Consider the following 20,798-nt stretch of genomic DNA (forward strand, 5'->3'; position numbering starts at 1 on the left):
GTCTGAAGTTTAATGACAATGGCACTTCACATGCTGAAGGAACAGGTCGGCAGAATATTCCAAGAAAAATTAAATGTGATGTGTTTGCAAAGGTGAAGTGGCTGTGACACATTTTGCTTTAATTACTGCATCTCAATGTGTAAAGGCTGGTCAGCAGAACAAGAGTGTTGCACAATCTCATTGGCTGTTAACACACAGTTGCTTAACAATGGTCAGCAGTATCTTGGAAATGGTTAAGTTTGTTATTTTTTATTTGTGTGTTTCTCAGGTTTCATTATTCCAGTTTCTCCACTAACATTTACTCCATCTGTAAAGCAGTGAATATGTGTATGTCCCTATATGTTATAGCCTGATTTAGTATCTGCTCATGAAAAACTCTTTTCTGAGTTGCCCAACTTATCCTGAAAATAATATACAATATGTCATGGCTAGTTGAAACATGTAGTGACTATATCAAAAATCTGTGAATAAATGGACTGAAAACCAAGCAAAAGAAAAAAAAAAGCCTTAGGTTGAAATGGTTAAAAATAACATTCCTTTTTTTAGGCTGGGCCATGATTGGCTGAAGCCTGTCAGCCGCAGATGTCTGCATGCAGTGAGTGTTACTCTGCCTTCACACTGTCTGTCAGCTCTTCTGTAAGTGGCTTGCGGGCACTTCAGAGGGTATGCGCATGACATCACTGAGTTGGAATCTTAGTGCAGAAACTAGGACATGTAGTTACTATTTTGTGTGTTGCATATTTGTAAAATTGTAGCTCTATTTTAATTGCTTACACTAAATTGTAATCTGTATGAGTCCTCCTCATTTAGACAAAATGGCAAAATTTTCTTTGCTCATTTTCTCGTTCTCGAAAATGACTGGCTCCCTCATCATAAGAACACTGTTCTTGAGCTGCTCCTGGCTGAGGCGTGGAGCAGGCAGGTCACTCCTCTAATCAGTAACACCTGGAATGGAGAAACCATGTTACACAGCAAAAAAAAGCTGGTTTATGTCTCAAAGTGGTCCCTTATTCAATACATAGTGGATGGCTATCCAGTGTAAAGGATGTCACTTCTCTGTTGGAAGTGTGGTAGTGTTACTTCTGGTCAGTGAGCATAGTGAGCACTGGTTTTTATGGTGCATTATGGGCATCTTCTATGGAACTGAACTGAAGCGCACTGCATCATTGCACCATCGGCACTGAACACCCGGGAAAATGTCAGAGCAGAACTAATTCATCCTCTCTAGACTTACCCTCCCCCAATATTAACATCCTGTGTTTCTCCATTCACCACTAAACATTCACCCTCACATATATCACCACTATATTTAGACATCTTATAATGTTTTGATATTCTGCATTGTCACATTTTAAGGAGGGTATGTATTTGGTATGTGCCTCTATTTCAGGGTCATGGTATGGTATGTTTTTTTTGTACAGCAGGGAAAACAAAGAAGAATTAGACGCTGACATTTTTGTTGATAGTTTTTGAAAAAAGTTATCATCAGTTATCAGCATAATGAACTCATAAGGGGTCACTATGCTTCAAACGAACTAGTTCATATAAAGTGTTGTCTGAGCATGTCTGAGGGCAAAAGTGTTTATCTGTTCCAAAGGGCCACACTTGAAACAAGGGTGAAATGGGGTTGAAAGCACACAATTTGTACAGTCTCTCCTCTGAGGGATTCATGATATTTTCAGTCGTACACTCAAAAAGTGACAGAAGGAATTGTGTGAAGAATGAAAAAAGAGCACTTGAGAGAGAAGTTCAATTGCCTAACACCTCCACACACTTCACCAGTCACTGTGGAAAGTGGCCATGTTTGTTGGATTGCCATTTTTGGAAAACATCTTAATTCGTGGGAGGCTAGATTATCAGATCAGATGCTACTCCTGGCTGAAATGTGCACTGCATGGACAGACTCCAGTTACATTCCAAGCAATGCTCAACAATACACAGAGGTCCTCAAGCTGCAATCCTCTGAGTCTAACAAGCTAATTAATGAACATGCAGAACATTTACCACAATCTGTATCTCTCTTTCCCATATCTCACTAGATTTCATACGCCCTTTTTTGTTGTGGCTTGACAGGTCTTGGGGCCATTTTGCCTCCTTGCTCATCTCATTAATTCCATCATTATCACATTCACTAGCAGGGCTCTGTACTATTCCCAAGTCTGTCTGTCACTCACTCTAGAAACTCTGATCTTCCTAATCCTCCCAGAGCCCTTAACACTGCATGAAGCCTTTAGATTGGTGAACTATGAGAACAAATCATGGTGCTGTTACACTGTTAGTACTCGCAAAAGAGATCTTGTTTGTTTAATAAATAAGATGTAGTGACAGTTCATGTGCCTGAGATAGATAAGTACCTAAATGCTAAAGACAGCCCTAAAACTGTCTTAAGATATTCCTTAATACACTTTTCAACAAAAATGTGCTCCTTTCTGTTTTTAATATTTGTTTTCTCAAGTCTGTTCATGAATTAGGGAACACATTTTACAAAAAGGGAAATGAATACTGTTCCTATAGATGCTGTAGGCCGGTGTTTGATCTGGTTGTGACCAACAGGACACTAGTGAACAAAGTCATCAGCTCCTTAAGAAGCTCCAAATGTAGAGATGCTTTTCAACTTGATACCATGCTTATTGAAACTCTCCCCCATTACTCATTTAATTAACCTGTCTGGTAAACTCAGCACTTTCCCTGATGACTGGAAATGTACTATTGTCACTTCTATTTTCAAATCTGGAGACTACCATGAAGCCAGTAACTATAGACCCATAAGGATACTGCCAAAGGCTGCAGAAAAAGTTGTCACTGAACAACTGACAACATAGCTTAACACAAGCAACTTTGGTCTACATCACATGCAGTCTGAAGCAAATGATAAAGGAGAATAGTTGGTGCTGTATTTTTAGATTTGCATTTGATCATGACATTATGATGTCAAAACTCTCTATATTTAGTTTTTCATTTTCATATTTATTGGTTTTTCATCATCTTCATATTTATCCAGTAGGATGCAATGTGTTAAAACTTTGTGATGCACTGTCCAGTAATATGAAGTGCTGAGTAGGTGTACTACAAGGATTGGTGCTTGGTGTAATATTCACATAGAATATATTGGTATGACTTGTTTAACAGCAATGTTAGAACTATGAGATGGTAACAAAGATCCTTATTGGATGCTGAACAATACTTGACTGTGATTGGTCCATAGTACATGCAGATGGGGTGTGTCAGCATAATCTCAGTGTGTATGAAGTTTACCTTCCTGATTTGTGCCTGCAATTTTACTTCATGTTCTAATAATTCCTTCTAACCTGTTCCTGTTTTTCAAGGTAAGTGACCCATACCGGAAAATAAGAGAGAAGGTTAGAACAGATTCAGTGAAACAAGAATGAAACATTCTCATGAAGGTGGTGTCCACATTAAAACTTCTGAGCTTCTGATAAGTAGTGCGCTGATGGACCTTTCTGCAAACATCAGCATTTGGTTCAAAGTTTAACTTATCATCAATTATTGTCCCCAGATACTTGTACTGTTAAACAACTTAAACAGCTTGACCATAAATAACAGGAGGAAGAATAGGGGGAGGCTTCTTCCTAAAGTCAATTATCATTTTCTTTGTTTTAGACACATTTATGTCAAAGAAGGAGTGTTTGTACCAGTCACTAAATTCATCCACCACTGGACCATGGTTAGTTTCATCATTACTGATCATGGACACAATGATGGAGTCATCTGCAAACTTAATGATATGTCTACCCTCATAATGACACTGACACTCATTTGTATACAAAACAAATAAAAGTGGTGAGAGGACACACCCCGGGGGGGAAAGGTGGAAGATAAAAGGGCATCAGACAAAACGCCATTGACTTTCACCTTTTGAGACCTGTAAGTTAAAAAGTCAACCAGCTAACATATTAACCCAGGGTCAATATTGTAGATGCTGGTAAATCCATCTGCTAAAATGTGAGGTTGGATACAGTTAAAATCAAGAAAGATAAGCAAGAAATTGAAGAAAATTGTGATACTCAGTAGCCTCTGTACTGTTTTTGCAATAGCCATGTTGCAGTGTCGACATTAGCCTTCGGGTGGATATACACAAGTGTAACAAATATCTGTAGAAATTCCATCAGTAAATAAAATGGTCATTGACAAACAGTCAAAAGTTCCATGTCCGGAGCGCTCAATGTTTCTCTGACAACAATTATGTTGTACCAGTTTTTGTTGACATATAAACACAATCCTCCTCTGAGTGATTTCCCGGTCACTGCAGAATCTTTATCAAGTCACAGTGGTACCTCAAAGCTATTGATTTCCAGATCAGTTTGTAGGTCCTGCTCCTTGAGCCATGACTCAGTCAAGGAAATATGTCTGGCATTCCTATATTCCAATCAGAACTTTACATTCAGCTGTAGTTCATCAACCTTGCTATGGAGGACTTGTACATTGGCAAGGATTATTGAGGGAAGGGGAATCTGCCAATGTCCTTGTCTTTTAGGCCTCTGGCGCATTCCGTCACATCTGCCCCTTTTCCTCATTCCCGTTTCCCCATTCAGCTCCCGTTCCCCACAGAAGAACTGTGCTGAGTGATCTCCATAGGGAAACCTGATGTTGGATCCACAACCTCTGTGCCTGAGTTCTGAAGTAGTAGAAGGAACTTCCCCACTATACTGAAGAGACTCATGATACTCACAAAGTCCTCTCAAAAAGTGATAAAAGAGCGTCAGAACAAGGACAATGCCCGTCAGCCTGAGATGAGTCATTGTTACTTCAATCTCATACAGTCAGGTTAAAAAAATAAGTTAGTCGTGATGTTAAAATGGGTTAAAAACCAACAGACTAGCACACAATGCACAACTGCTTGTCGTCATTAGTCCAGTGCCATCGCTCTTTATCTTGGTGTGTCATTCCAGGCAAGGAGAAAGAGTGCACACAGATGAAAATGAGTCGAACAAAAATGCAGACAACGAAGGTTCATTAATTGATGAACTGACACAAGGAAATGACATTAATGATACGGAGCAGGCCTTTGCAGATGTGCAAATTGGTCCAAACAGAACAACAGTTAGCTTTAAGTTAGACATTGGGTCCTCGCCTAACGTCACTCTCACAAGTGTATTCAGAAGATTGGGAACACAGTACGTACTACAGCCTTCAACCCTCTCAGTTAATGCTGAAGATCCACGTCATTGACACACATGCACCCCCAGTGCTTGGATTAAAAGCATGCCTAGACTTTGGACTCATTAAGTTCATACTGTCCATTTCCAGCACTTCTGCAGCACAAATCATGGATGAGTTTGCAGATCTTTTCATATGAATAGGACTGTTTCCTGGTGAGTGTACAATCCATTTTGACCCCAACGCAACACCTGTGGTCCACCCACCAAGGTGTATTGCTTGCTCTGTGTGACCACCTCAAACAGGAGCTACAGATTAATTAATTAATTAAGTCTTGTTACTGATCACAAACGCAGCCAATCAGAAAGTGGTAATTTGGTGTCGGTGCCAAACAAGAAGCATTTTTATTAATTGTTCCAACAGAAAACAAGAGCAGCCTACCATGGAAAAAGTCTGAGGCTACTGGAAAAGAAGCAGGATATGTACCCATAGCTAAGGTGTTCAATAGAATACTGAGGACATTTTTTCTTGTTCTGCCCCATCAAATAAAATAACCCAGTTCAAGAGCCCACAGAGGTTTTGGGGGTCCTCCCCCAAGAAAATGTGATGTTCTTTGACTAAAAACCATGCATTTTCACATAATTGTTGACTATTATTGTTACACTATTAATTAAAAAATGCACTGTGTGCCATAAAAAATAATACTAATACTAGTCCCGTGCCAATAATGGGCAAATAGGGCTATGAGTGGAATCACTGTAAACGCCCCCTGATGACATAATAGAAAACTATTCATGCCGATTCATTTTGAAAGAGCAACGGCCAATGGGGAAACTCCAACACCTGGCTGGCCCACCAATGGTGTATCTTCATCACTCACTCACTCACTCAGTCACTCATTCATTCACGGACAAACGCATGTGTAGGGCTGGCCCTGCTGTTGCGGTCAGGCCAAAAAGTCTGCTAAAAGCTATTCAACTCTGTAACCACTGACTCTACATTTTATTGGTATTCTCATGTACACAAATAATTTTGCTTTTGATTTGACAAACATACACTGGTCATTTCTAGTCGACACTGTGGGTGCCTGTGTGGGTGTGTGTGATGTGCTACTGTGTGTAACTTTGTATTATGTGTCCTGTAATGGTAACATTTATGTTTGATACTTAAAAATAAAACAACTATAAAATAAAACTGATCTCTGAATAATGTCACAAAATCTTAAAGATTCCCTCCACACATGTATTCAGACAAAAAAATACTCTGCTTGGAACAATGTGTGTCTGAAAAAAAGTATAATTACCACTTTAAAATCCTTAAAATGGCATCTACTCCTTCTCCTTCAATTAAAACTCCAGAAGCTATGAACATGCAAATATATTTTATTTCAGAAATTTAACTTGCTCAACATATGATGTCTCCGATTTCACTGTAAAGTCCATTTTCAGTGCTGGTGCACTGGAGGCTTCAAGTTTCCACATCACACTTGTGTAAGTTGAATACTGAACCACGATTCGCTCCAAACTATTTATGATGTCACAAACCATGCTTTTAGGCTTGCCCCTTAAAATTGGATTGCAATGAGCACATACATACTCTGCACATACATCATTCTGAACAATGAAGCTCAAACATCCAACTGTAGGAACAAGAGGAAAAACATACTTTTGAGTGGAGGAGGACTTAAAATTAAATCCAGTATTTATGTAGTTAATTACTGTTGTGGCCAGCACAAAAAGCCTGGTAAAAAAAACACTGAGGTCTTTTAATATCAACCATCAGGAAGTGTTGAGTTTCATGCTGATTGATTTATGTTTTATTGAAGGTATCTTACCAGCAATCAAAAAACAGTAAAGTGGAAGCAGCTAGACATAAATAGTGAATAAAAACTGTATTTCTGTCATAGAAAATAAACTCAGTTCTATCTTCAGTAAGGAAAGACAGCTATTTCATTCATTCACTGTCCAGACCAGTATTATTCTGTTCAAATATCGCTTCACAGAAGTATCAGCTCAAAACAGGCAAAATGATTCACTAGGCTGTTTCAGAGAGATTAACCAGAGAGCTCAATCTACTAAACGTGAGAACATTAAACTGCATGACCAAGCACAGCATAGATTAATAAGCACACAAAGAATCCCTCTCTACTTATCCGGGCACACAGTTTTCATTTCAAAGCATGTGTGACCTCAACATGTCCTCTGCTTGTCCACTGATGATTTCAAAACTGCTGTGCATCAGCTGTACATCTGGTTTGACCTCTCTGTGGTCCTACTGACTGGATCACTGGAACCATGAGAGGAATTTAAATGAATACTTGCATCTATTTTACCACACAAGAGCTGCTGGTCAAATGTTACTGGTCAAGTCCAGTTTTTGTATTTACATACATTTTTGAAGTCCTAGCATACTTAGTGGTAGTGTGTAAATAACACACATGGGCCTGTAGTTTCACTTTGATAAACTGGTGGCAACAGTCAATGTCAGTGTGTATTTTCACATAAGAGTTAATCCACATCACCAAGCAGGGTGTGGTGATCCTGATGTGGGTGTGTAATGAATATACCACCTACTCTCTATTGTTATCTGAGCCTCTGGACAGGATGCACAGTCCCTACAATGTTACACTATATTCATGAAGTATTCGTCTCATATGAGATAAATATCCTAAACTCATTGTTGAGTAGCTACTACAGAATGTACATATGTTATGATACAATGAATTTAAACTAAGATACAGTTGAATTAAGTCACACGGCATACATATAATGTGGATGAGAAATATCATAAGTGGATAATGGATCTCAGTGGGGAACTGTATATAGATCTCAAATAAAGCTCTGTAATACTGTGAAGAGGTGCAGGTATAAGGTATCAGTGGCTGATAATGGGAACAACCCACACAGATAATTATTTTTCAGTAACCTCATCTGTCCAGTCTCATTATCATTGTTTTCTCTGCCAGCCCATACAAACGTACTGAGCTCTTTCTGTTATATCATTTGCTTTAATGCATAATGCATAAAATAAGTCTAAGTAGATGTATGACTTTAGATTCCATAGAACTGACAGCATTAAAGTTTATCAAGAAGATGTACTGCTTTCAGTGGTAATGCTTGCAGAGAGGTGTATCAATACAATGTACGCCAGACAACACTATACAGTAAGGTCACAAAAGTCACATCTTCCACTATGTTTCTCTAAGCAAAAATTAGGTTAAATGTCATTCTCCCCCTCTCCTGCTCATATGGGAGATAAAAGGCTGTGATATTTAGCAACATGCTAAGAATGGGTAGCAAGCTCCATTATAATTCAGTCGGCAAGCTATGCTTTGTTAGTGTTCTGTGACCCACGGCACTGCAAATAAAGAAGCTGTTAGTTAAGGGTGACATAACTGGAACTTTACAGCCTGAGAGGATATGAAATTGTGTTATTTAGGTCCCTTTAACATTGGGCCTGTGGAGCATACACTGGCCTTCTTACCCATTCTGAAAGCAACAGACCACTGACCAACACCTAACTATCTAACCTAACATCTTTACTAGATAATGATACCTTAGCAAGGCCTTGTCTAGAATTTAAAAATTTTTAGTTTGGTGGGGGAGGGTATACTGCATCTCTTCACAACACATCACAGTTCTGGAAGAAAGAAAGGTAATTACAGCCCAACACAAAGGGTTGGTTTGGTTATTCATCAACTAATCAAAATGTTGATCTATGGCACAATATTCACACAGGTATGAGTGTGTGTGCTGCCCTGTGCTGAGGCAGTTGTGGACATACCTCAAGATTCAGTTCCTGTAAATGCCAGCAGCTGTTCTAAATTGAAGTGAGGTTTCTTCTAATTCTAATGGTGACTGTCTTGACTATTGTCATTCCACTAAGAGGATATTAAGGCTATGACTGACAGCTCCTTCCAGCTTTAACAGTTGCACCTCGTTTGTCTCCGCTCATCTCCACCTCAGCTTTATATCAGGGCCCGTTTAATCTGCTATGGGGCTCCAGGAAAAATGTGGGCTGTGGGCCAATCTTGCAATATATTATTGCCCAAATTTGTTTTTGGTTCTGGCCTAACAACTGACAAGATCAAAAATGGTGGTGAATAGCAAAAAGTAAGGAATATCACTGACACTTTATCTCTGGTTTACTACAGTCATCTGTGGTACCATTTACTTATACTATTTAAAAATTGCAGTTGCAAAATTCAACAGAAATATTTCTTTCCAGAAACAGTGTCCTTGTGTCCACGGACAATCCACAGAACACATTGTTAACAGTTTATATGGGGACTACTTCTTCAGTAGAACATAGTTCCAGTGAGAACAGCTCACAGCAGGGTCTGGCACTGGGGTTTCTTAAAAGAGACGTTACTGACATTTTTGAACATTATCTTTCAGTGCTGTGAGCAGCACAAACTAAATTTAATCCACCTCCATTGTATTCAGGTGGAGGCAGAAATCTCAGTGACCTTAACAAATAAAACTAAAAATATCTACGTACATGGCAGGTTACCATTAGAGGTAGTAGAGGCGTGGAAAACAAATGCTTTCTTGTCATGTTAAAACATTTGTAATCTCGGTATCGACTTGTCAATCCTGGCTGGTTGTTTCCCTCTAAGCATAGCAGCACTGTACATCACACACAGCTTGTCTAGCATCATGCACAGGTGTGTGTGCTCCATCTCTTTGCTTTTGGCTCATGATATCTACTAATTCCACTGGACTAGTCTCTACTATCACGTGCCTCAGCCTCTTGACTGAAGTATGTCATTACATGTGAGCTGCTGTCTCTTCAGCTCTATAAATGCTGTTCCCTGCTCTGTTTCTTGCATCCATTTGCAGGACTGCCTCATGAATCTCCTGATGCAATGGCTACATTGGGGATAAATCTGTCACTGTTGTTCACTAGCCCCAAGAAACTTCATGCTTCAGCGGCATTTCTTGGATGGCGTGTGCTCCCTACTGCATCAGTCTTTGATTTTGCTGCTCCAATGCAATCTTACACAGAGTGCTGAGTGTTGGCTGCCTCTCTTGTAATCGCTGAAGGAGTTTGTTAAATCTCTCGTCATGCTGTTGCATGGTTCTCCCTGAACAAGAGGAGAGAGGTTGTGAAATCCTGTAAAAATGTCCAATAACGAAGGTAACAATATTGTAACCCTAGTTATATAAGGACAAGTGAAGCCCTCTACTGGACTCTATGAGTAACACTCTCCTCCAATCATATGCACGCAATCGGCCACTGAAATTTGCATGTATGCATCCAGCCAACCAGACTGACCGAGTCGAACACAACTCTCAGATACTCTGCCTGTAGGCATGGATGGGGAGCACTCCTCTTCAAGGTGATGGCAAAACCTAACCAGGTTAGGTGCAGCCCCAACTTGGTTGTTTGGAAAATGGCCCATTCCTTGGAACTGGCCATGACAATGAGGTCATCTAAGTAGAGGAACACCCTCGTGCTCTGGTCATGCAGCAATTGCAGCACCGCATTCACATACTTGCTGGATGTGCAGGGAGCCAAGGAGTAGCCAAACAGCTGCCTAGTGTACTTGTAGGCGATCCCCTGAAAGGCAAAATGCAATAATTTCCTGCGCTTCGGCACCACATGGATGTGAAAATATGCATCTTTCAGGTTGATGGTGGTGAACCAGTTGCCTTGTTGAACCAGTTCCAGCAATCTCCTGATGGTTAGCATGAGGAACATCTGTTGGGCAATGCACTGGTTCAGGATGCGGAGATCTCCTTGATGCCCAAGAACAGAAGTGGAACACTGCAGTTCTGGAGTGAATAACCCAGTCTCAGTGTCTCGTCCACCTATTCCATTAACGCGCAACTGTGATGCCATTCCTCATAAAACTGTGTCAGAGGGTGGGCAGTCAGCTGGGGGGCGGCAGCCAGGAAGCAGTGGTACCCCAATCCGGCCCTCCCTGCCACCAAACCTTCCATAAACGGAAGAGCCGTCATCACCGTCTGCTGCCTCATCACAGCATTTGATGTTGTGTCTCTCCTTGGTTTGTGTGCAGGCCTGGGGCATTACTCCTTAAGGAGGAGATAATGCCGCTGGCTGCGCTATCATTTACCCGCGAGATAGGCTGTGTATGCCGATTCCGGGAAGGACAGCAGCAAGAACAGCAGGAGACAGTGTTGACACTAAGCAGATATGTAGTGTCCTCTCCCCGGCCAATCTGTGGGCGCAAAACGTTATTCCTCAGAGAGGAGATAACGCCACTAGCTAAATCACCGTTAGCTGGAGAGACAAGCTGTGCTAACTCATCCGATAGATAACGGCAACAGCGAGCACAGCAAGAAACAGATCTGCTTTTCTGTGACGCTATGTCGGGTGGGATGTGTTTCTTTCTCACAACATTGCGCTTAACATAGCACTCATGAATGGGTTCAGCGCTGAACTTTTTCCGGCTAGCATATAACATGTAGCTGAATGAGGCTGCCTGCCATCTGCTTCCTTAACTGTGGGAAGAGAGGCAGGGGTGCCAGCTGAGCAAGTGCTTTCTGCATTACACAGCCTCTGTGACCAGCTGGATGAAGCCGGCTGGGCTGCTATCATCACAGCATTATGGAAGGCCAGAGAGGCGGATGAGAGGAGGGTGGAGGATTTTGCTCTTTGGTGGAAAATGTAATTTGTTTTATTAAAACATTTTCAACACAGCAGAGCACATGAATAGCACATCCAGGGGGATGGCTGTTGCCCGTGCCAATGTGATGTTCTCTCCTCTAACAGTCATTTTAACACTGCAGACTCTACCCGAGTGCAGGGCTTCTGCGTCTACTTTCAGGTGGTCTAGGTAGCTGACGTGGTGGGGGCTGACGGTGCTCTGCCCTGTCTGCGTGCTCTCCTCCTTGCCGTGGTGTTGTGGCAATGCACCTCGTCACCTTTTTGGCCTCTTAAAGCGCTAGGTGACAGAGGAAATGAACCCGAAAAGGCCGCCAGGAGATATGGGAGCTCCCATGAGGTCTGTCTTTTCTCTGTCAGGCGGTGAGTCCCAGCCACACGTGATGTGAGTCCACTGTGGCAAGCGACATAACATGCCCCACAGCAGTAGCAAATTCCTGAATCAGGTTACTAATCTGGTCGATGGTGTGGCCCAGAAATTCAACCCATTCCTCTGTGGAAGGGGGGCGTCTGGTGGCATATTAGCCGTAGCAACACCAAACACTACCAGGATGTTAGCTGCCACAGCCAGCTGCGTGCTCAGCCGGAAAATTTTCTCTAAATATTCCAGCGAGATCTATCTTGAGCTCCAGGTCACTCAAGACATCACACAGCCAAAAATGGCCACACCATTGCCGGCGCTGAAATGGAGGAAGTCCTCGGGAGTAAATGCAGGGTGGTGGCTGCATCATGCCGCTCTCTGTGTGGTCCCGACCGAAGGGAAGCAGAAGAGGTGTCTGTCAGCAGCGGCGATGAAGCCAGGACATGACGGGCAGGAACAAGCTTGCTGGAGCGGCAACTCCATCCATGGAGAAGTAAGATCAGTGAGCAGATTCACCGTTGCTGAAGTGAGAAGGATGAGAGCAACAGCGAAGCACTGCTTTATGTACTGTGTGAGACACATGTAATTGGTAGGCACGTCCCGATTGGCCAGCTACGTGCATGCAAGTTTCAGTGGGCAATTGCATGCATGTGATTCGAGGAGAGTATTGTGAGATGGAATGTGCTAAAGCAATCTCTGCTGCAGATAAGATTCCACACATCAATCATGTATAGCACCGTGTGTGTCACAGATGTAGCCAGTAGATGAGACTCAGCTATCAGCTCTATTTGAAGCTCTGTTAGTTATGAATGTGCATCATATTCACTAAAGAAAATATAATTGGAAACATTTTTTGTAATTTGGACTTCTGTATCTCATAATTATGATTTATGAGATCATTCATAATAATTATGAGATCTTTATCTTGCTGTGGCAGTTTCAGTTCGCTTCAAGTCATGTATGTGTCAGATGAGTCCACATATGAATGAATTTCACTGTGTATTGTGTTGTGCCAGCCACTGACAATATTGATGTTTTGCTGTGTAGCTTGCTATTTGCAGCTGTCCTTATTGATATTCAGTACTGAAGTGAGTGAAGTCATATTTTTCCACACTTTAAATTGATATTTTTAAGCTTGCTGATATGTTCCACCAACCTCATCGTCAAAACAGAATTTCTTATACTGGATGATTCTGCAAGTCCCTGTTCCTGTTTTTGATTTTTCATTGTTAGTTTATCAAATTATTTGTTTGTACAACTAAAGTGTGGTTTGGTATGGTTAATGATGATTAAGGTTAGGAAAAAACTGAGGTTATAGTTTTTTAAAAAATCATATTGTTTGATTATGACAGGATGCAAACTCCCACCTCCTGCATGAAAGGCATGAAAGTCGGAAGCACTGTCTGCCTGTCCACCACCCCAATCTCTACTTTGAATAATGAACTCAGCAAAGGTGGCACTCTGCCATTAATGTCACCCTATCACCAAACAGAACATTTTATAATTCTGCAAAATGCTGGATTATGCTCAATGACCAACATCTGTTCAAACACACTTTGTTAAGCAACTAAAACACTTGGTTAGAATTGAAGGAAGATTATGGTTACTTGTGGTTAAAAGCAAACTGATGGATTGTGACAGGACACAAACTCTGGTTTCAACATAAAAGTCAGATGCACTACACACCCATCTACCACCCCTGACTCTGCACTTCACCACATAAAAGGCCCACTATCTCCTGCAGGATCATCCTATATGAAATATATGAACATCATTTGTAAGGATAGCGGGCAACTTGACCTTTATTTAATATATCAGGATGTCTCATCATCATACATGATTTGTATGGAAACATCAGCATACATTGGCTGTATACTCTAGAAAACAAAACACAAAGACAGCAACTATTCATTTTTTTCTGTGGCAACAGTTGCTCCAGTAGAGTGTACAAATTGCCAGCAACCAATGTCTGGGATCATTCTAGAACTGCAATGATCAGTCGCCAACTATTAAATTAATCTATCAATTTTTATAATCAATTAATTGTCATCGTCATTTCAAGAAGAAAAAGTCCAAATTCTCTGATTCCAGCAGCCTATCTTTGGGTTGTGGACTGTCGGTCAGGACAAATCAAGACATTTGAGGATGTCACTTGGAGCTTTAGGAAACAGTGATCGACATTTTTACCATTTTCTGACATTTTATAGACCAAACAACTAATCAATTAATCAAGAAAATAATGGATAGATGAATTCCTCCTCTCCACAGCTACAAACAACTGCAGACATTCCTCTCCAAAAAAAGTTATAGGACTAAATTGCTGATTTCATCCAGTTTTTATAGCTCATACAGGTTCAAGTACAACCGCAGTGTAATAAGTTCTGCAGTATCCTGTTAATGTGCAACTAAGCTGCAGGAACCTGCTAAGACCTTATCCTGGCTTTAAGACACCTAAGTGTGTGTCAGCTGGGATATATCAGAAATTGTGGTGAACTTGAACTTCAAAAACACCAATGATGAAATATATACTGATCTATGAGTGGGAGTTGACTGATCAGCCAGTCGGTCAATCACTGGACACCATGGATTGCCTTGAAGACAATTCATATTGCACCTGCTAAACAAAAGCATGTTAACACTGTCAGTGTGAGTAGTCACAGCGTCAACTCTACCCCCCTCATTTCCTTTCACTACTCTATGACTTGCAATAAAATAAAAGCAAAAAAAGCAACACAAAACTGTCAAAAAATCAGTCATTGTGAGCATGTTAGCATGCATGATGGGGTGGATGAGAGAGATGGAAAAGATTCCTGTTTGCAGCTATAAAAAAAAATACAAGTTTCAGTTTTCATGTTGACATGAACAGTATTTACAAACCAAACACTGGTAATTACTGTAATTCCCAAATCATATGAATACTGCATCATCACTTAGCTCAAAGCCCAGAGCTGCCAGCTTGGCTGACAGTCTTAGTTTGAAACATATTTAAGAAAATAAACTGCAGAAAACAGGACAGGTTCCAATATATGTTCCAATTTTTAAAAAATGAATCCCCTGAAAAGACTAATCTAGCTGACATGTTTGTAGGCTTGGGTTTGGCCACAGCTGCCGTTTCCTCACTCCATCACTCTGTCTTCAAAGACATACCCATAGCCTGGTACTGCAGGCTGACAGAGGCTTCTATTCTCCTCAAATCTGACTTTATTGAATGCACAATACAAAGATATTGCTGATGTGATGAGATGATTTACAAAGACCAGCGTGGTTCCAACCTATCCTATGTGAGGATTTGCTATATTTCTATATTTTATTTCAGTAAATTGAACACTATAAATATGTATTTGATGATGCCACTTGGGGCCATTATGTGATGGGCATTTCTCAGTCGTTTTTGACACTGTATGACTAAATAATTGATACAATTATTGGTAAATTATCAATACCAGTTTAATTGATAATGAAAATAATCATCACTCCAGTGAGTGGATAGATTTAAGATGAAAGTATTAAAGATCTTCCAAAAATTACAGTGAAAACTGACAAGGGTTTGCATTTTTGTTGCAGAAAAAGAAGTAAAGTTGGCTGCTGTGGCTGGATTATCTGTCTATATCTATCTGCACACACACACACACAGTGGCCCCGCGGTACTGCCGGTCTCCTCGTGATAAAATCAGAGCAACCCATGCAACCTCTCTAACACTGCAACAGTGCGGTGCTGAGGGCCTGTCTCATTTGAAATGAAATGAACTTGGGTCGCAGAGCAATGCATCAAGTCCGAACAAACGTCGCATTGACGCGCTGAGCTAGCAAACACTGCGTAATGTAGCTGCTGCTGCTGCTGCTGCTGCTGCATGAAGAGCTGCTGCCTGGAGCCAGAATCCTGATGAGGATGATGTCAGTGTTTGAGGATGGGAACACATTAGTCCAACACCAGCCAGAGGGAAAATGACTGCACTGGGCAGTAATGAGCAGGACGAATTACCCACTGCGTCCCTCCGTGCACAGAGCATACAGCAGCAGAACGACACGCTCTGCGAGCTCCGAGCGCTTCAATGCAACATGATTATGATAAGTGTACAGATCCGAAAATAGGATGCACGATCCATATCGTGCTCAGTCTGTGGGACCGTCGCAGTGATGTCAAACTAAGCAGAAATGAATATGGGAGACAAATCACCACGATGTGTTCCAGTTAGTGGAGGTAAAATGCATCATCTGATCGGTGTCTCCCTGCACACTAGCCGTGCAGAGAGCACGATAACACGGCTCTGCAAATCAAAAGCTCCATGTCTTACCGCATCAGTCCGGACTCCCACCATTTTTTGTCAGGATGCGATGCGAGGCAGTGCGATAGTGGTTTCCCAATGACGACATCGGACATGTGCAAAAGGTAAAACTGCAATATCCGCCTTATTGGTCAGACTACCGGGTGTTTTCTCTCCTCCTCCCTAACGTTACAACGTTGGGGGATTGCTGCGCCACCCCGCTGCACCATCCACATCTATCTGCCCGCAACCACAACCCTCTCTCTCTCTCTCTCTCTCTCTCTCTCTCTCTCTCTCTCTCTCTCTCTCTCTCTCGCTCTCTCTCTCTCTCTCTCTCTCTCCAGTGCGCCTGCAGCAGTGTCAGTGACAGGAGCAGCCCTCTGTGATTGCCTCGTCCTCCATCTGTTAGCCAGTGACTAATATATCTCCATAAAGGAAATGTGCAAATTCACGCTCCCAACAGGAAGAACACTAGTGGTCTTAATGACCCTCCATGACCTTTAGCTTAGCGCCACCATCATGAGTCAGGGTATGTTTTAGCCCATTTCAAAGCTGAAACAATTAGTCAATTAATAAACAGAGAATTAATCAGCAATAGATCTAATAATCGATTAATCATAAAGTCATTGTTAAAGGAAAAACGGCAAAATTTCAGTGTTTCCAACTTTTCAAATGTGAGTATTTGCTGTGGGTTATCTGTTTGGAAATGTCAGCTTGAGCTCTGGGAAACTGTGGTTGACATTTTTCACAAGCATTTTTTCAAACAATCAAATGATTAATAGAGATAATAATTGTTAGATGCAGCCCTTACTGTAAATAACTGAACAGCAAACCTTCAAAAAGCAAAAAAAAAATAAATGTCGTTTTATATTAATATTATGCGTAAAAGGTGTTACACACTGCTTGCTACCACTTTTTATTCAATCATCCTTCATAATTTGTTTATAAGCTCTATAAATATGCATCATTGTTTTATGGTTCACAATCACTAAAGGTTTTGGAAAAAAATTATGAAAAAAAGTTTTATATATTTGGTTCAATTGACAAGACGTGTGTAACAGTCAGATAGCAGCCTGTAATCCCAGTCATTCATTTGACAGGGTGATATAGTTTCATATCAATATCACATTATTAATATATCAATCAATCAATCAATCATCAAAATGTAATGGCCCTTTAACATTAAAAAAAAACCACAAAATTTTCAATGCACTTAAATGTGTAAGTCATTTTTAATTTACTTTTTAATGATACTTTGCTTTGAATAATTAATATGGGTAGCAAGTTTATTAAATATTCATGTGATATGGTGATGTCATCACAATTCCACTGAAAGATGATATAATATAATATTGAATTATCACCCAGCTTTACTGTATACAAATGTGTTTTGGAAAAATTGTGGTTCATTTTGACACCTATACGTTCATGTTTACACAGAATTCATAGAATGTTTGCTCATGAAAGTTGGTTTGTTGAAATCCTGGAAATCCATCTGCAAATGTGTATGAACCATGAAATGTTAAAGGATCATTTACTGATGCTTTATAGATCAGTAATAAACCACTAATAAAATCATTTTTGGCTACTTTTGGATGGTGTTCTTATCTGCGGATATAAATACATGTCCAGGTCTTCTTTAGCCAGTTCAAGAAAGTAAGTGGACTTCTGTCCAATCAGTCAAAGGAATTTATCTCATCATTAATGGCTTATAAATGGTTCATTAAATTTTAGTAGATAATTTATTAACTATTAATTTAGCCAATAGTAAAAAATAAATAAATTAAAAAATCTTAAAGGGTAAAAATAAAAGTAGTTTGCTCTTGTCCATAAATATGTATAATAAAAGTGTCCTGACCATTATGTAGAAGCTTATAATGAGAAAACTGTGTGGTCAGTTAAAAGGAAATGTTTTTTGTTTTTTTTGCTTTTGTTTTGTTTTTTTTGTCATGAAAAATAGGATCAATAATTACACACGAGTACAACTGCTGTACCAGTCTTGTTAGTCATGATCTCCATCTGTTATTAACCTGCAACAGACCGTTTCACAGCAGACATTTTGCCTGCAGGATACATGATAGTGTGACAATGAGCCACATCAATACCAGGACCCTGAAACTAAAGCAGCTAAATGGAATTCAGCCATCATTCATTTTATCATTTATACCTGTACTGTCACATGTCAAAACGTCTGAAGGACTGTCTGTATCTGCATATGTTATCTGCATAATGGATAACATATCCATCCTAATACACGTACATCTAGTATTAGTAAACATTCTTATATTTTAAACCTGATCTCAGAATGCAGATTAGGCAGGCGGGACTAGTGGACAACAACCAAGTCTCAGGTCAAAGGTACTGTGGGATACTCTCAAGGTTATGGTGCAAGGTAAGAGCCATATGACAGACGGAGACAGATGAAGGCATCTGTAGGTTACTCTTCAGTAGCCTTGCTAAGCAGGCTACTGTCAGAAGCTAATCAGTGTCAGTGGAGGAGCTTGCTAGCACTGGTGCTACTTGGGCTGCTCTTATTTGACCCTCACTTTGCATATTGTACCACCTCAAGAAGCTATTTTATGTGCATCTACATCTGCAGTAAACGTGTGGTTTTCCCTCTGCAGATGAAATATCCAGATACAGATTGCATGTGAGGAGAAGGGGTCTCAAGTGTTGGAAAAAGTATTCAGATCCTTTACTTAAGTAAAAGTACCAATGCAGCAATGTGAAAATACTCCATTACAAGTAAAAGTCCTGCATGAGAAATCCTACTGCAGTAAAAGTACATAAGTATTATGAGCTTGATGTAGTTAAAGTATTGCAGTAAAAGTAGTGGTTTGGTCCCTCTGACTGATATATTATTATATATGACATCATTAGATTATTAATAGTGAAGCATCAGTGTTAGAGCAGCATGTTACTGTTGTAGCTGATGGAGGTCAATCAATCAATCAATCAATCAATTTTTATTTATATTGCGCCAAATCACAACAAAAGTCATCTCAGGGCACTTTTCACATAGAGCAGGTCTAGACCGTATTATTTAATTTACAGAGACCCAACAATTCCCCCATGAGCAGCACTTGGTGACAGCAGTAAGGAAAAACTCCCCTTTAACGGGTAGAAACCTCAAACAGAACCCGGCTCTCGGTGGGCCGGTTGGGTTGAGAGAGAGAAAGAAAGAGGGGGGTGGACAAAATAACAACAATCATAACAATAACAATAACAGCAGCAATAGCCAGGGAAGGACACCAACAGGACTGCGAAGGACCGCAAAGGCTCGGCCTGCAACCCAGGGTTTCCTGTCAGATGAGAAAGCACAAAAAACTCCGGGGAAGAAGCCAAGTTAGTAACATGCATTGATGGTACATGAATGCATACAGATGGAGCTAGTTTGAACTACTTTATATACAGTTAGCTAGTTTAGTCCAGTGATTCCCAACCTAGGGGTCGGGCCCCTCCAAAGGGTCAGCAGATAAATCTGAGGGGTCGTGAGATGATTAATGGGAGAGGAAAGAAGAAAAAACAAAGTTCTGATACACAAATCTGTTTTCAGTTTTTGAATTTTTCTCTAATCTTTGATTTTTGCTGAAATATTGGATCATTTGAACATTTATTGAAATGAAAGCATGTGAGAAGTTTAGAGGGAAAAATCACTATTTGGTGGAGCTGTTAATAACTCATAGACATGTGAAATGTGACCCCGACTACACACTGCTTTTTGTAAGACATCAAAAGTCAAAAAGGATGGAAACCACTGGTTTCATCTTTAACAATGTGTTGTATTTTAAAAGCTTGTTATATTATCCATTGTGTCAAATCTTCATCTGAAAAGTAACTAAAGCTGTCAAATAAATGTAGTGGAGTAGAAAGTACAATATTTCCCTCTGAAATGTAGTGGAGTGGAAGTATAAAGGAGCATCACTAAGTATAGTACTTGAGTAACTGTACTTAGTTACTTTCCACCACTGTCTATACCTTACAATACAACAGCATTTATACAAGTGTGTGAGGCTAGAGAAAGGCTCATGTGGTGATTAAACTCTAAAAGTGCATCGTCTCTGCAGCTCTGCTCTTAGGATTTTGTGGCAATCTGCCAATTTGTTGTTGTTGTTTTTGTCCTGTACTAAAGTGCAATAAGTTTTGAGCTGATGGTGACATTAGAGGAAAAGGAACCTTATGATCATGAATATTTGTAGCAAAATGAATAGAAATCTGTCATTAGTTTTAAACATACTAAAGTGTTGATCAGCAGTAAACTGTGACCTGAGGATAGTGCCAGTTAAAAGGTCAGAGGTCACCATGATGTATTTCAGAGCTATGTGGCCAGTAGTGATGAAGGTGTCTTAAACTGAACCAAAGAGCTTCACTGACAGCACAGCAGAAACGACATGAGGGATCAAGGATCATAGTCTGTCATGTGT

General features: G+C 40.4%; 1 protein-coding gene across 1 annotated transcript in view; it reads right to left on the minus strand.

The window, feature by feature from the left end:
- The window catches only part of ajm1 (apical junction component 1 homolog), a 30,884-nt gene extending 14,365 nt beyond the window's left edge, over nucleotides 1-16,519 (minus strand). Inside the window, exon 1 of the mRNA XM_067574782.1 lies at nucleotides 16,405-16,519. The gene's annotated coding sequence lies outside the window, so the exon portion shown is untranslated. The remainder of the gene's footprint in view (nucleotides 1-16,404) is intronic.
- Between the last annotated feature and the right edge of the window lie 4,279 nt (nucleotides 16,520-20,798).

The sequence above is a fragment of the Thunnus thynnus genome, chromosome 19, assembly GCF_963924715.1.
Source record: "Thunnus thynnus chromosome 19, fThuThy2.1, whole genome shotgun sequence".
Classification (NCBI taxonomy): Eukaryota; Metazoa; Chordata; class Actinopteri; order Scombriformes; family Scombridae; genus Thunnus; species Thunnus thynnus.